Source organism: Sarcophilus harrisii, chromosome 2 (assembly GCF_902635505.1).
Source record: "Sarcophilus harrisii chromosome 2, mSarHar1.11, whole genome shotgun sequence".
Lineage (NCBI taxonomy): Eukaryota > Metazoa > Chordata > Mammalia > Dasyuromorphia > Dasyuridae > Sarcophilus > Sarcophilus harrisii.
The window spans coordinates 107000626-107018186 of NC_045427.1; the positions used below are offsets into that span (position 1 = coordinate 107000626).

The window sequence follows — 17561 nt, forward strand, 5'->3', positions numbered from 1 at the left end:
GATACACAATAAGTATACATGACCAAAACATTATTTTGCTGTACAAAAAGAATCAGACTCTGAATTATTGTACAATTAGCTTGTGAAGGAAATCAAAAATGCAGGTGTGCATAAATATAGGGATTGGGAATTCAATGTAATGGTTTTTAGTCATCTCCCAGAGTTCTTTTTCTGGGTATAGCTAGTTCAGTTCATTACTGCTCCATTAGAAATGAGTTGGTTGATCTTGTTGCTGAGGATGGAGTGGCACCATTTTTAGGGAATAGACTTGATACCTACTTTGGGGTACTCACTACCTAATAATAACTGAAAACTTCAATAGCAAGTCTGTTCAACCTTTGTTTCTTTTTCCAACCCCCTTCATATAGAAGAATTAGATTAATATTCCCCAAATCTTTTTCATCTTAATTCAAGAGAAAAGAACATCAGATGAAGATAAAAAAAATACTGGGAGTTTAGTCCCTGCTTTTGGGAAACTTACTGTGTAACTTCAGACAGATCAGTTGTCTTTTCTGAGGTCTTTCTGAAAAAAAGTATAAAAATCTCTGTTTTTCCTACTCACAGAATGGTTATAATGATCAAGGGAAAGTGCTCTGGAAAAGTAGAACTTGCTATATTAGTATATGATAATATTATTACTGCCCCCTTGTTTAAAAGAATATATGTAGTATGACTAATTGTGGCATGAAACCTACTCTCTCTAGTTTAACCTATGAAACACTTCATCAAATGCATTCCCCTTCTTTCATTCTGACAGCTCACTAACTTCATTTTATGCTATTTTACTTGGACACTGCATTCCAGATGAGCCTTTTGGTGGTGGTGATGGGGAGGGGCTGCCCAATAAATACAACTTGTTCATTCCTGTCTCTGTTATCTTTGACTCTTTATAAGAGTGTCATTTTCTTCACCAGGAATACCTTTTGCCTTTACGTTATCTGTCTGAAAACTATTTCTTTCTTTTTAAGAACGTCTTCTTTGCTTAACCCCACTTGACTCTGGATCATATCAGTGATTGAAAAGAAGATAAAATTTGCTTCAGTTGTATAATTTTAAAGGTACTCAAAATTATGATGAAATGTTAGTGTTTGAAATGCTATCTATGCATGTATATATAAATATATACATATGTCTACAATTTATGTATATTTGGTGACATCTAGAATCAGTGATTTCATTCATATAAATATACTTTCTCCACTGAAAAAGATTATAAACACTTCAACAAATAGTCTTCATGAGCTGCTGCAGCTGAAAAAATTCTTCACTTGATGACCCTTTGGTAATACAAACACACATATGTACATATGCATATATACTTATATATAATGTATGTGTGTAAAATGTACACACACACATTATATGCATATACATCTGCATATACAGTCAAATTAAATTAAAATTAAAAGCATATTTCTTGTCTTAGAGAATAGACCATTTCTATTCCACAACTGAACTGGTAGAATGGAACCTTTATTTGTGTTGTAGTGGCCAATTTAAATTCAACAGCAGAATCTCCAGGATATGTTTAGCAGCCAACATCAGTTTTTGTTGCTAAAATGTTTGGTGAAAAAAATATGAGACAAGTAAAAGAAAAAATATGAGAAAAGCAAAAGTGCTGGACTTGGAACCTGGAAGATGTGGATTTGAACCCTGCCTCGGACATTTATTATCTATATGAGTTTGGGCAAGTCAGTTAATGTCTCTGTGCCTCACTTTACCCTTCATAAAAGGAGGACAATAATAGCACCTTTCTCAAAGGGTTGTTATAAGGAACAATGGAGTTGACATATGTAAAGTGCTTTTCAAAGTTTAAAGTACAATATAAATGCTAGATATTAGTATTACTATTCTTTCTATATAATCTCTCAGAAATTGCCCCCGCCTTTCCCCAATTTGAATGCAATTAGCCTCACCCCAGACATCATTGTCACATGACTAGATAACTTCAACAACCAATCCACTTAATGTTACTCCTTCCCTCCAATCCACATTACAAATAACTTTCCTCAAACATTACTTTCATCTTAGAACTGATGCAGTGAAAAGAATAACTCCAAAGAGAAATGTATTTGCTTAGGAACACATAGAAGTAAATAAAGCAATGAGTAATTGTTCCCTCCCCTAATTTCTCAGCCTATACTTGCTAATGTTTCTTTTAGTATAAAATTTCACAAATTTTTCTACCTAAAGAAATCCTTTTAATGACACATAACAATGATGCAAAAGGTAATTACACTATTAGGGTTCTGCCACTATATAAAAGATCTCAGCTTCAGAAAGTTTAGTGACATTTTATTACATAAATAAAATAAAAGCCTTAGAATATTGCCTTAGCAAGGGAATTATAATAGTATCAAAATCACTTCAAATCACCAATAAGAGAAATGCATATGAAAACAACCCTGAAGTTTCACCTCATATCTAACAAACTGGCAAAAGTGAGCAAAAAAAAAAAAAGTGGCAATTACCAATGTTGAATGGATGACAAGTAAATGAGAATACTACTGCATTGTTGGTGGAGTTGTAAATTGTTATTTTCACAAATATGTTCTCCCAAACAAATGTCTCAATTACACCCTTTTCCTGAACTATGCTACATTACTTCCTTTTAATCAATTAGGTAGCACAGTGGATAGTGTGTAGAAAATTAGGGAGTTTAAATTCAGCCTCAAACATTTTCTGTGTGGCAATGAAAAAGTCTGAATCTCTCAAACTGTAAATTAGAGATAAAAACAGCACCCACTTTCCAGGGGTTGTGAGTATAAAAAGGGATAAATATTTGTAAAGCATTTAGTCCAGTGACGGCACATAGCAGGTAGTTGATAAATGCTTATTTCTTTTCCCTTTCCTCCCCTTTATTGTTCCTTATAGCACAATCATATTCGATCACATTTACAAACCATGATTTAGTCTCCCATTTCTTAATTAATGAGTATCCACTTTATTTCCAATTCTTTGTGACCAAAAAGAGAGCTGTTACGAACTTTTGTATATATGGCTTTTTTCTTATTTTGGGAGGATAAACACCTAGTTCTGCTGTCACTAGGTCAACAGGAAAGCCGAATTTAAAGCCTTTTTGCATCTTCTTCATTTTAAGAATAAGTAAACAAGGGGCAGCTAGATGGCACAGTGGATAGTATATCAGCTCTGAAATCAGGAGGACCCGAGTTCAAATTTGATCTCAGACACTTGAACATTTCCTACCTGTGTGACCCCTGGCAAGTCATTTAACCCCAATTACCTCAGCAAAAAAAAAGTAAACTTTAAGTGGTAAATTGCATTTCCTAAAGTAATTAACAGCCCAGGTGCATTCTAACTTAGGCCTCCTGACTCAGTGGTGTGCTGATAAATGTTTTATTATTTGTTCTAAAAAACAAAAAGGTCCATGACACACTTTTAAGTTTAATCTGTATTATTGACACTTTCTTTGTCACTTTCTTAAACCTAGACAATCAACAAAACAATAATCAAACTGTTCTGTAGAGTTTGCTGATTTCTGAAATGTAAATGCTCACACTAGAAAATTTAACAATCTGAGTTTTTAAGAGCTGGCTTCAGCATACTTCTGCTCTGATTCCAAATTCAGAGTTCTTTCCATTAAAGCACACAGTACAATCACTGATTACTAAACATCATATCTAATAGACTAAGATTAATTATAATAAACATTATTCGCTAGAAGGTATAAATCATAATTTGGCAAAAGCAGTGACTTCTAATATATTGCTATTATGTTTTTGCTTTCGTTATCAGATTGATTGGCACATATTTAATGGATTAATCCCTTGCAGTTATCTAATGAGCTCCCACACCCATACAAAGATCCTTAGTTTAGTAACATACTTCTACCTGGCATATTGTTCCTAGTATATCACAAAAGAATAGAATTCCAAATCTAAACTAAAACATTTATTAATAAATATTCAAAATAGGGCCCTAAATTATTCTCATTTAGATATTAAGTACAATTTTTCCCCAATGAACAGTTACATGGACAAACCTAGGTTGACTTTGTTTTCACTTTGAAATATACATGTGACAATCAATAAAATGAATTCAGTTCCTCAGGCTTTTGTCTCATTTAGTTTTATAAACATTGGTCAACCAATCTTTAACAAATGACAGTAATTCACAGTGCTAAACTGGCTTTCTTTGTAGCAAAATACCTCAAAGCATTGCAAAACATTATTATATAACAACGCTTCAGGGAAAAAGGAACTGTGGCTTCCACCCGGGAATCTTTCAAAAATGGGAACAATTAATGAAAGAGATGAAAGAATTATTTGTGAACAGAACAGGAAGGAAATACTAATTCAATTATGGCCAATACAATGATACATTATTATTAAAAAGCTCAACTTTTTTTTTTTTTTTAACCATTAGAAATATGTTCCAAAGTGTAGGTATTATTTGACTATACAATAAATTATATTAGATCAAGGACATATGAGATTTTCATATACTATTGAAATATATATATATATTTTCACATACTATCTAAATATATATTTCATATATATCTAAAAATGAAATTATCATATACTATCTAAATTGCTGAGGCTGATATGTGAAATTACACATTTTACAATCAATAAAAAGGTCAGTTTGAGGGTTCTCTTCCATAAATTATTTTCATTGGAATACTAAGCTATTCAGATATATTTGTACATATGTTTATATATGTGTAAATTAAATCTCATTTCATATCAAGTTAAGTGTTTTTTATGCATACTTCTTTGTTTTGCAAAATGGAAGAAATTAATGAGCATAAACAGAACTGAAAAAATATTCTGGACTCAAAATATTTGGCAAAGAACAAGTCTATTAATAAAAAGTTTTAACATCTAAATTCATTTTTTTTTACTTCAAAAGAATTAAAGGCATTAAGAAAATATACTAGAACAATGACTAATATCATCACATGGGTTCAAGGTTGAATTTCAGTAGCATGAATAGAAATGGTTAGTGATTTGATTAACACAATCATAAAAATGAACTACTCTATCCCTAAAACAATAGACTGTTAATAAAACACCTATAGATAAGTCCTATTGAATCGTATTGGTGGGTCTCCCATTCCAATCATACCTGTTATTATCTGTTATTTTATTTCTGTTGATGCCCTTTATCAGTCCTTCAAGACCCAATTTAAGCTGTACTTGCCTCAACAAAATCTTTCCAACAGCTTTAGATAGCAATCTCTACTTTGAATTTCTATAGGACTTGGGTTTTATATCACATAAATTAAAATTCAATTATAAATTCTCTTCATTTCCCATGAAGTTTAAAGGCTATACATTAGTCTAAAGTAGGGTTCTTAACTTTTTTCTGTCATGGACCCCCCTTTGGCATTCTGGTGAACCTCATGGATCTCTTCTCTGAATCTTGTTTTTAAATGAATAAAATAAAATACACAGGGTGAAAAGAGAAATCAATAATGTTGAAATACAGTTGTCAAATATTAAAAAAAAGAGTACATGGAACCCAGGTTCTCAGTGATATCATAGTGATATAATAAATGAGGACTCAAATGCAGTCTACTAGGTAGGAGTTGAAAAGCATAATAGAATAAACACAGAAAGTGGTAACACTGGTTAAATATGAGTGGGCAGAATGACAAAATATTGAGGTGTGGTTCAGAGAAAAGAGACCATGATAAGGGAGTCTCTGTCTTTGCCTCTAATCATGCATCACCAACTGTGTATTGGGCAATTCAAACTAGACACCTGTAGACATCTCAAACTTAATACATCCAAAACTTATCATCTTCTCCTCCAAACCTACTTCTCTAATGAACTTCTTGATTTCTATTGAAAGAATCTACATTCTTTCAGTCTTCCGGGTTCATAATGTTGGTATTATGCACCTCAGTCTTCTTTATCCAACATTTTAAATAAGTTACCAAGTTACCTACTTCTGCTTTCAAAACATCACATATCCCTTCCTTTTTCTCTACTCAAATAGCCATCATCTTAGTTCACGTCCTAAAAGCTTGGACATAGCTTCTTAAAAGTTAAAAAAAAAACAATAGAATCAGAACAAAATATCCTTCAATTTGCACTTTTTGAGTCCATCAGTTTTCTTTCTGAAGGTGGATAGTATGTTTTATCATGCATCCTCTGGAACTGTAGTTGGTCATTATAATGATTATTAGTAAGTCTTTCAGAAAAAATAATTATGTTCAAAATATTGCTGTTATTTTAGAAATTGTTTTTCTAGTTCAACTTACTTTATTTTGCATCAGTTCATGTCTTCCTAAGTTTTGATGAAACCACTACTTAATTATTTCTTATAGCACAGTAATACAAACCACATTCATATATCATATCTTGTTCAGGTAATCCCCAATTGATGGGAATCACATGAGTCTCCAATTCTTTGTTATCACCACACACAAAAAAGCCACTATAAATATTTTTGCACATCTTGTACATTTTTCCTCTTTCTTTGATCTTTTTGGTGTATAATAGACTTAATAGTGGTATTGCTAGTCAAAGGATAAGCATAGTTTAATAGTTTTGGAACACAATCCCAAATAGCTTCCAAATTGGTTGGATTAATTCACAGTTTCATCAACAATGAATTAGTACATTTATTTTTTCACTCTACCATTTGTCATATTCATTTTCTGCCAGCTTTATAGGTATAAGGTGATATTTCAGAATTGTTTTAATTTGCATTTCTATAATAGTGATTTAGAGCATTTTTTGCCATTTGGCTATTGATAGCTTCTATTTCTTCTTCTTATCTATTCATATCCTTTGACCATTTATTAGTTGATACATGAATCTTATTCTAAATTATATTTTAGAAATGAAATCTTTGTCAGAGAAACTTGTTGTAAAGATTTCTCCCCTCCTCCCCCCATGCCCAGTTTTCTTCTTTTTCCTTTTGGTTGCAATGATTTTGTTTGTACAAAATTTATTTAATCAAAATCACCCATTTTGCTTCCTATAAATCTAACTTACTCTTGTTTGTTCATGAACTCTTCCCCTAACCATAGATAAGACAAATAATTTCTTCCATTCTCTATAATTGGCTTATGATATCTTCTTTTATGTCTAAATCATATATTCGTTTTGAGTTTATCTTTGTATATGGAAAGAAGTTAGCCCACACCTAGTTTCTGCTAGTCTACTTTCCACTTTTCTCAAAAGTTTTTGTCAAATAATGAGTTCTTGTCTCAATAGCCAAAATCTTTGGGTTTGTCACAATAAGTTCCTATCTTAATTTGCTTCCATAATATTATGTACCTAATCTGTTCCACTAATCAATATCTCTTATTTTTTGAGGACCAAATTGTTTTGATGATAACAATTTTGTCTCATATTTTGAGACTTGGTACTATTATTAGTCTCCCCACTTTCCCCCCTACTTTTTCCCACTGATTCTCTTGATATTCTTTATGGAAAACTGTCTCTTTCTAGATGATGGCATATGCCTTAGTCACTTCTTTAATGTGGGTTACTTCTCATATTCTCTGACAAAATTTCAAGTGTAATCAACAAACTTTACTAACAACAGCCACTTTCAGACCCTCCCTTCGTTGCCATGACTCAGCAACTTTTCTTCTTTTAAGTTTCACCTTCTCTATCTATAACACTATGTCCATGTCCTTGATGAAATCATCTATAAGTTTCCATGCTACCTTTTTTCTTTTTTCAATTAGTTCAATATACAATTCACAATCTTTCTATCTCAAACTCCATTCTCATATTCAGGGACATTAATATATACAATGATTACAATACTGTAAACAAAGCCAACAAAATTCATCAAAGTGTGAATAAAAATAATACTAAATGAGTATAGTTAAAAATATATGTGATTCATTTCCATTAAAAATAAATCACAAAATTCAGTTAATAAACATTTATTAAGTATTTACTATGTGCCAGGCAATCCTTAAGCTAATCCTTATACAAAGAAAGTTTCAAACACACCCACACACACCCACCCCACCCCCCCAAATACATAATCTTTGCCCTTAAGGAACTCACATTCTAATGGTGGAAATAACATTTAAAGTTGAACATACAAGTTATATACACTGTAAGTGGAAGGTAATTTCAAATTGAAGATGAAAAAGACCTCCTGTGAAAGATAGGATTTGAGCTGCATTTTATTTATTTGTTTATCTATTTATTTGCTGAGGCAATTGGGGTTAAATGACTTGCCCAGGGTCACACAGCTAGGAAATGTTAAAAGTATTTTAGGTCACATTTGAACTCAGATCCTCCTGACTTCTGGGCTGGTGCTCTAAACACTGCACCACCTAGCTGTCCCTTTGAGCTGCATTTTAAAGGAAGGGAACTAGAAAGGAGAGGTGAGAAGATGGATATGGAGAGGGGAGAGGAGATACCTTTTGTAAGGAACAGCAAATAATTCCACATTGTTGGATCATAGATAGGTAGAAGGGAATAAAGTATAAGAAGAAGCCTGGAAAGATAGAAGGAGGTCAAGATGTGAAGATCTTTAAATGCCAAATGGAGGATTTTCTATTTGATCCAGGAGATATTAGGGAAACTGAATTATGAGTCTAAGTTGGGAGTAGTTGGTGGTGACATTGTCTGAAATCCTGTGCTCATTTTGGAAATTACATGAAGGATGGAAGGAGACTTGAAACAGAGAGACCAAGGGAAGATTATTTTAATAATCCATGTGAGAAATGATGAGGATCTGAATTAGGGTGGTGGGTCTAGGAGAAGAGGGAAGGGGGTATACATAGAAAAGAGATGTTGTGATGAGTCTTGATAATTATTTGACTCTTTTGACTTTTATACCATAACACAGATGCCTTCTCAGCCCTCAATTTCCCTCCATCATGACAATTTCCTTCTCCTACTGACACATACTTTCTGGAACTTCAAGACTGAAAGACTGCAGACTTAGCTACTGTGTCCTCATGTGGGTACCCTGCCCCTTTCAATTCCTTTCCATTAGAATGTAAATTCCTTGAGGCCAGGTTTCTTTTTTGCTTGTAGTTATATTCCTAGTACTTAGCTCCTGTACAAAGTAAGCACTTACAAAATGCTTACTGACTGTTTTCTGAATACGTGTGAGGAATTAAGGATTCTGCTCAGGGTGAGCCAGGATGGCTGGAAGGATGGTAGTACCCTCAATGGTAAACAGAAAGTTGGGAAGAAGTGAGATTGTGGGGGAAAGATATGGATTCTATTTTGGATATGTTGAGTTTACCTCACAGTAAACATAGACTGGTGAAAAATCAAGAATATATTTGGGGTAAAACAGGAGTCCTCCGATATAACAAGGGAAGATCTGAAGAAAAAACCCCAGGCTGGAGATTAACCAGTGTGAAGTGCAAACACTCCAGGCTAGCTCTGCAGAAACACCAAGTGGGGAGAGCTCTGGGGCAAGCTGGTTGTGGCTGGAGCCTCAGCTGGAACCACAAAGACTTTCACCTCCCAGACTTTTTGTGGAGTTGGGAATCTGACTTTGGGAAGATTTAGGGAACCTCAGCTGCTTAGGAATGCTAGGCCCCAGCTGTGCTGCAGAAACGTGGCCCTGGGTGAGAAGAACCCAGCACCCGAGTGAGTGTAGAAGCAGCAGACAGGGATGTGGCTGGCTGTGGATCCTTGCAGAAGGGGAAAACTCTTGGTTTGGGATTCCTGGTCAGAGGGGAGTGCTTAAGAGAAGCTTGAGGCACCATTCCCCCACCCCAGGTTAGAAGTGCTTACACTAATACCTCTTATTAAATAAAACGAATCTACAAAAAAGAAAGAACCCCACCATTGGAACATATTATGGGAACAGGGAAGATCAGGATTCATCTTCAGAGGAAGACACTTTAGTAAAAAATAAAGTTTCTACTCCCCAAAATAATACAAAATGCCTCCTACCCAGAAAGAATTTATAAAAGAACTCAAAAAAAATTAAAAATCAAATGAGAGACATTGAGGAAAACCTAAAATACATAAATAAATTAAAAGCATTCAAGAAAAAGATTATGAAAAAAAGTTAACCAACTAGAAAAGGAGGTAGAGTCTCAAAGATGAAATTAATTCTCTGAAAATTAGAAATGGGTAAGGGGAAGTGAGTGAAGCTGAGAACCCAAGAAATAACAAAAGAAAATACAAAGATGAAAAAGAATGAGAAAACGGAACAGAATGGGGAAAATCTTTAAAGAAAAACAACAGATCTGGAAAACGGACCAAGGAGAGAAAAATATAAGAATAATTGGACTGCCAGAAAGTTGTGACCCCAAAAAAAAAGAACCTTGACACAATAATGCAGAATATAATCCAAGAAAACTGTTCTGGAGTAATAGCATATGAGGGGAAAATAGAAATAGAAAAAAAAAAAATCCACCGATCATCACCTCAAAGAGATCCTTTGTGGAAAACCCATAGGAAATTATTGACACACTTCAAAACCCCCAGATCAAAGATAAAATTTTGCAAAAAATAAGAAAAAAAATTCAAATTTGATAGAGCTATAATTAGAATTGCACAAGACTTATCAGCAACTACAATAAAAACTTCTGGTTCTGGAATCATTTTTACCGACAATCAAAAGAACTACAACTATGGCCAAAAATATTATATCCATCAAAATTATAATTTTGAATGAGAAAAAAATGGACTTTCAGTGAACTTTCAGATTTTCAGGATTTGCTATCAACCAAACCTGAATTTAGCAGAAAATTTAACATGTAAGAGCCAAAATCAAAGATCAGTTTTAAGTAACTCAACATGGACAAACTGCTTAAACATGGACAAATAGTTTATTTTTTATTTTTTACACCGGAAATGTATGTTATATGTTTAAGCTTTTTGAGCTTTTGATTTTTGAGTTTTGAGCTACCCTATTGTTGATGTGAATCTAGCTCAAAAGAAAGACTGGCAGAATTAAGGTAAAAATAGCAATCATGTCATACAAATGAGGTGCAGAGGAAGAATAGACAAAGAGGCAGTAGAGGGAGAGGAAGGCTCGTCGTTCTGAAAACCTGCTCATATCAGGAATGGGTTCAACAAACAACACTATATATATATAATATGAAGGGTATAGCACCCTCCAAAATTTATAAAGAAATAAAGGGAGTGGGATGGGAGGATGGGGAAAAAAAGGGTGAGGGAAGAAGACAAGGGAGGGATCCTTGAGTGGGGAGGTAAAGTAAGGGTAAGGCAAGTTATGGAACAGAATTTAATTAAAGAGTTAACAGGGATAGGAGAGACATATGTGTGTATGTGGGGTTTTTGTGTGTCTGTATGTTTATATGTATACATAAATATATCTTTTCTTAATTGTAGCTTGCTTGGGGGTGGTGGTGGGTATGAAAGGGGAGGAAAAAGAATAAAGTAAATAAGGCGTGCAGCAGAGAACCAAAGAACAATTTACAAGGAAGAAAAGAAAAAAATGGGCATTCATAAATATAATTTCTTCAACTAATAGATATACTTTCTTGAACTGATATTTGTTGTCTTATATTTTGAATTCTTCCCTGATGTCCTGCTGAGCACATGACAATGTTCTATTTTGTTTTGTATTCCTTTTTTATTTTTCTTTTTTTCTTACTCTGCCTCAAAGTAAGATAGAGGGAGAAGAGAATAGGGCCAGAGATAGAGCTAATTCCATACAACCTGTCTTCTTATCTCACAACTTTATTAAAACTGTTCCCTGCAAGGATATCAATGATCTCTTCACTAAATCTGACAGCATTTTTTTTTTTGGCAGAACTCACCTTCTTTGACTTTGACTATAGCAATTCTATCCTATAAACCATTCCTCACTCATGACTACTTTTTTCTGCCTTAGTTTCTACACCATTATTCACTTCTGGTCTCCTCTTATCTATTTTCTTCTTTCAAGTCTCTATCTTTGGCTTTTTACACGTGAATATTCCCCTGGGCTCTGGACTCAATTATTTCATCCTCTAATTTCTTTTGAAGCCCATAACTTTTCTAGTCACATAAGTTTGCAAAATTTATCTTCCTATCTTACTCTCTCCCTCACCCCATATCCAATCATTTGCTAAGTCTTATTGATTCTACCTACAAAACATTTGCATTAACCCTCTTCTATTCATTCGCATTTGCTGTTGTCTTGCTTTGGTCACATTGTCCTATCACCTTTCACCTGAACTGTTGTTAACAGCCTTCAGAAAGATCTTCCTGATTCTATTTTGTACACAAAGCTATCCAAATTATCTTTTGAAATCAAATATGACCATTTCGATTCTCTGTTCATAAATGTTCAGTGGCTCCCTTTTCCCCCTTTAATGATACACAAACATGGTGTTTAAAACTCATCATAATCTAGTTCCAACCCTTTCATATTTCATAATACTTGCCTTTATGCAGTCAATATTCTACCTATATTGGTCAATTTACTATTCCTCAAACTCTGTATCCCTTTCACTCTATATATTCTTGAAAGGCATTCTTCTGTGCCTAGAACACACTTTCTCCTTACCTCTATCTCTTAGAATCCTTAGCTTCATTCCAGATTTTCCTCCCATTGTATCTCTCACCTGAACACCTTCCTCTCCTTCCAGGAGAGATTAGAGAAAGTCCTGTTCAAGTTACCTTCCATTTACCATTCCATTGCATTCACATCTCTAGCATCTGACACACAAAGGCTTTTACACAATAAGTACTTAATCATTTTTTGTTGTTGTTGAACTGAATTAAACTGTCTTATAGTTGTATCTATAAAACAGTAATTGCTGTTAAGAGAAAGTGAGGTAAAATGGATTATAAGCTTACAGCCCATTTATAAGCAATTATAAACTAATAGTCACATAGTTTAATAAAATTTGCCTGACAGCACCAATACAGGTAAAGTAACATCTCTTCTGAACATCAAAGCTCTTATTATTATTATTCAATAATTTGATGTCTATAATTTAAATTACACATTTTGCATAAAATTAGGAACTTCCCTATAGTTTTGAGTAAACAATTATTTTTCTACATTACAAATGCTATGAGATGATGATGATGATAGTGGTGGTGGTGGTAGTGACAATAAGAAGCAGTGTATAATAGTGGAAAAGAATTCAGAAATTAAAGTCAAGAAACCACTTTTCAAATTCAGATTTTAGATACTTATTAGCTATGGAGCTATCTATAAGCTACTTAGAGCCTCAATTCCTTCAACTGTAAAATTAGAATAATAAAATCAATATTATCTACCTTACTGAATTGATGAGTTTTGTAAACCTTAAAATGCTATATGAATGTTTGTTATTCTTATTAATGTCCTGGTAAAAGGGATGAACTTTTGGAACTGGGTAAGGCCTAGATTGAAATCTTGTCTATCACATGTATGAACTGCAAGCTTCTGAGCAAATAATTTGACCTTTTGGAGCCTTGGCTTCCTCATTCATAAAAAGGGGACAAAATTTGTCACACCTATTTCACAAGGTTTTCATGAGACTCATTGAATATATAGCATTTGGAAAAACGTAAAGGACTTTATAATTATTAGCTATTATCAAGATTACCCGAACATATTGAGTAATAATATAATTCAGGGCATCTAAGTGGCCAGTATATAGAATCCTGGGTCTAGAGTCAGAAAGACTTATTTTCTTGATTTCAAATCTGGCTTACTTACTACTTACTACTTACTAGTAGTGTGACCCTGGAAAAGTCATTAAACCCTGTTTAACTTCTTTAATTTAATTTAATTCCATTAGCCCCCATTTAATGTATTTGGTTCTTCAACTGTAAAATGAGTTGAAGAAGGAAATGGAATACCACTTCAATATCTCTGACAAGAAAACTCCCATTGGGGTCATGAAGAATTGGACATGACTGAAACAATTCAAACAACAGAATAGAATAGTTCAAGAAATACTCCATGGGAAAAAGTTAATTCTATGTATTGATCCTTAATTCAATTATTATTAGAAGACTAACAACTCTAATGGAGCTACTAGATGGACCAAGAGTTAGGAAGACTCAAGTTCAAATACAGCCTCAAATACTAACTAGCTCTATGATCCTGGGCAAGCCACTTAATCTCTGTTTGCCCTAATTCATGGAGAACAAAATGCCAAATCACTCCAATGTCTTTGCTAATGAAACTCCATGGACAACATGGTCCATGGAGTTACCAAGAGTGAGACACAGCTGAATGAATGAATAACAACCCTAAGAAGCATCACCATAACAAAAACTCTGATAGACAATCTGAGTAGTAATTAAGAAATCAAATGCATAAAATATTGCAGTAGATCTCAAACCAGGAAAAGCATGTAACTACTTTGGGTTTAGAAACATAGCTTTAAACGTGTCATGGAGGGGGGGGGAGGCATCAATAACATTAACTAAAACAGACAATGATGGTGTGAACCTTCATGTTTTTTGTTTCTTAATGGAGGAACAATTGCTCAAACTGCATGTTTAGAACACTTGATGCTGTTATTTTACCATTAGAAAACAAATGATGAAGATCGCTAAATAAAAGGCTCCTACGATCAACTAAACAGATTCTATTTGGCTATTTAGAGGAGGTAAAAGGAAAGGAGAAGGCTGAAGAATTAAATGTGTCTCAGAAGTGAGAGAGGTCACAATTTTTAGCACAAGACTCTTCGAATTGATTTTTTTTTTCTTGAGGAGGAGGGGCCTACAGACATCAGATGAAAGCTTTTCTAAAAACAAGAAAAATATTCTAGTCACTAACTACTCCTCTTATCCTAAATAGAATTAAAAACGTATTGCATCTGACTGACATTATGAGATACCATAATATGTTATCCTGAAACCTGCAGAATTTCTAGCCCTATCCATTAGGAGGCCCACTAAAAGAAGATAACTGAAATGAAGATATGTTTTTATAGAGCATCAATAGGCACTACTGGAAATATGGCTTGAAAATGATTTTTAAGGACAAAACAGACTATTTTAGGGACTGATTAGATACAGTCATATCCAGAAATACACAAAAATGGATGAAAGTGTTAAGGGTTTCTCAGATTCCAAGATGACATTGTACTACTTTGATATATTTAGCACAATGGACATATTACTGCTTTGACATATTTAGCACATTGAACAGAGTAAAAAGCAGGTGTTTTGTTTCTTATTAAAATGTACATCAGGAATATATATATATATATATATATATATATATATATAATTAGCCTATCCCCATGTTACAGAAAAAAAAAATAAAACCTGAATATAGACTATGATCAAATATCAAATTTTCTATTTGTGTCAAATATTTATTATAGTTTTATGAAAAGGTTCAACAATTTAAAAGAGCAATATTATAAGACTGATAGACATCATAAAGCCTAAAACAGTTCTATGTTTATTTAGAATTTAGCCCCCACCTAATTCTAAAAAGGATTTGAGAGGATTTGCATTAAGACACATATCAGACAAAATAATTTAGCTCCACACATATACTCTATTAAACTGCCCTTTCTAAGACATGCTTGCTAAATTAAAATATTGTAAAATATATTTAGGAAGAATTGTCGATTGTGATGCTGCCCTACATATTTCGACATGTCTAACAAGTTTCAACCTCCCCCCTGGTGCAAAGGGCGGAGGCAACCAGACACACCCCTGACTAGAGGTGGCCGTCTTGCCCTCTGGTCAAATAATTTTGAGACTAGTTTCAAGGTGAGTAATGGCATTTAAGAATTACATTTTGAGCTTCACTAGGTTCTATGTCTCTGGAATAGATTTGAGACTAGAATTGAAAAGTATTTTATTTAAACAATTTAATGAAGTTTTTTTTTAAAGGACTTTACAGTATTTCCCAAACTAATTGGGATAGAGAATATTTTGGGGCTTGAAATACAGAGATAGGACAAAATCATCTCTCTCCAAAATAAACAGCAAGATATGGTGAAAGAGTGCAAATGTAGGGTGTCACAGTCCAGGCCCAACAAGGTGGAACTTCAGTTGCATTAGCCAGGGCCAGGATTATGAAACAGACAGAGTCTAAGTGTTTGTAAATATAAATCTCAAAAAAAAGCTCTGAGGTCAGAGCTTCATGATCTTTCTTCTTCAGCTCCTCCTCCTTCCTCTCTGTTTCTGTCTCTTTCTGTGTGTCTCTGTATTTTTTCTCTCTCTATCAGGTACTATCTTGCACTCTCCCCTCCTTCTTTTCCTCCTTCCCTTTCCCTCTTCCTCTTCCTCTCTGTTTCTCTGCCTCCATCTCTACTCTGTCTCTTTTTCTTTCTCTCTTTTTTTTTTTTGGTGGGGAGCATGAAGGGAAATGAGTATGGAAAGAGGAGTCAGTTAGAAAACTGAAGGCAGATGCCTCTTATCCTTCTTATGAACATTAGCTCCATTTTAGACTTGAGGTACAAGAGAGGCAAGTTTCAATGGTGCGTAGGGGTCAGGAGTTTCCATTGAACTGGCAAAGAAAGGGGCAAGAAATACAAATTTATATAACACCTGTTATGTGTCAAGCACAGGGCTAAATATTTTGCAAATATTATCTCGTTTGATCCTCATAACAATTCTGGGAGGTAAGTGCTATTATTATCCCCATTTTACAGTCCTTACTCCAGGATCAACACTCTTTCCTCTACACTGTCATCCAGGAAGAACACAGGATCTGAGAATCAGATTTAGAACTAGAAGGGATTGAATCTAAATATCACTGAATCCAAATCTCTCATTTTACAGCTCAAGAGTAGAGAAAAAGAGTAGTTAAGCAATTTTTCTATGGTCACACATCTATTAAATGCCTGGGGCAGAATATGAACTCAGCTTTTCCTGACTCTAAGCTTGATACTCTAATGTGCTGGAGAGCTCCTCTCATTCATTTATTCATTCATTCACACTTTTAATAAACATTTATTAAGCACTTGTGATACACCAGGCACTGTACTAAGTGCCAAGGATACAAAAAGATAAAGTTCACATCATCAAAGTTCCAGGGAACACAATTTGGGAAATGCTAGCTCAAAGATTATTTACTTATTTATTATTATTATTTCAGTTTTAAGCAAGATTCATAAGAGAATAATAAATATAATACCTGAAATTAAAATAACACCTTAAAGTTCACAAAATATTTTATATACATTGTCTGATTTGAGCCTCATAATAACTCTATGAGGTAACTATTATAGTTATTGCTGTTCCCATTTTGCAGATGAAGCAAATCAGTCTCAGAAAGGGGATGAATGAGTTACCCATTATCATAAAGCCAGTTAGTGTCTGAAGTAATTAATACCTGGCCTAATGGATTAGAGGTAGAAGGAAATATTAGTAACTCACATTAGGAAATAGTCACTTTTTAATTATCTATAGCAAATCACAATTTATGACCAAAGAGCCCCAAATGTCCCCAAATGTGAAAGGCAAATACATGTACATGGTGCTGCATACAACCACCAGCCACCACAAAAGCTGTAAAGAAAATGGCTGAACTGACAATATTTTTTTTGTATCTTTATCACTGTATTACCTTTTACCTACTCTTTACTATCCTGAATTTGTATGTTGCTTTCCTCGTTAAAATGTAAATTCCTTGAGGACAAGGATCATTTTTGCCTTTTCCCAGTGTTTAGCACAGTGTCTGGTCATAGAAGATGCTTGATGAATGCTTGTTCATTGATTAGT

The 17561-nt window shown here is 33.9% G+C and overlaps 1 protein-coding gene across 6 annotated transcripts in view; it reads right to left on the reverse strand.

The window, feature by feature from the left end:
- WDPCP (WD repeat containing planar cell polarity effector) overlaps positions 1–17561 on the reverse strand; it is a 363046-nt gene that overhangs the window by 227560 nt on the left and 117925 nt on the right. The window lies entirely within an intron of this gene.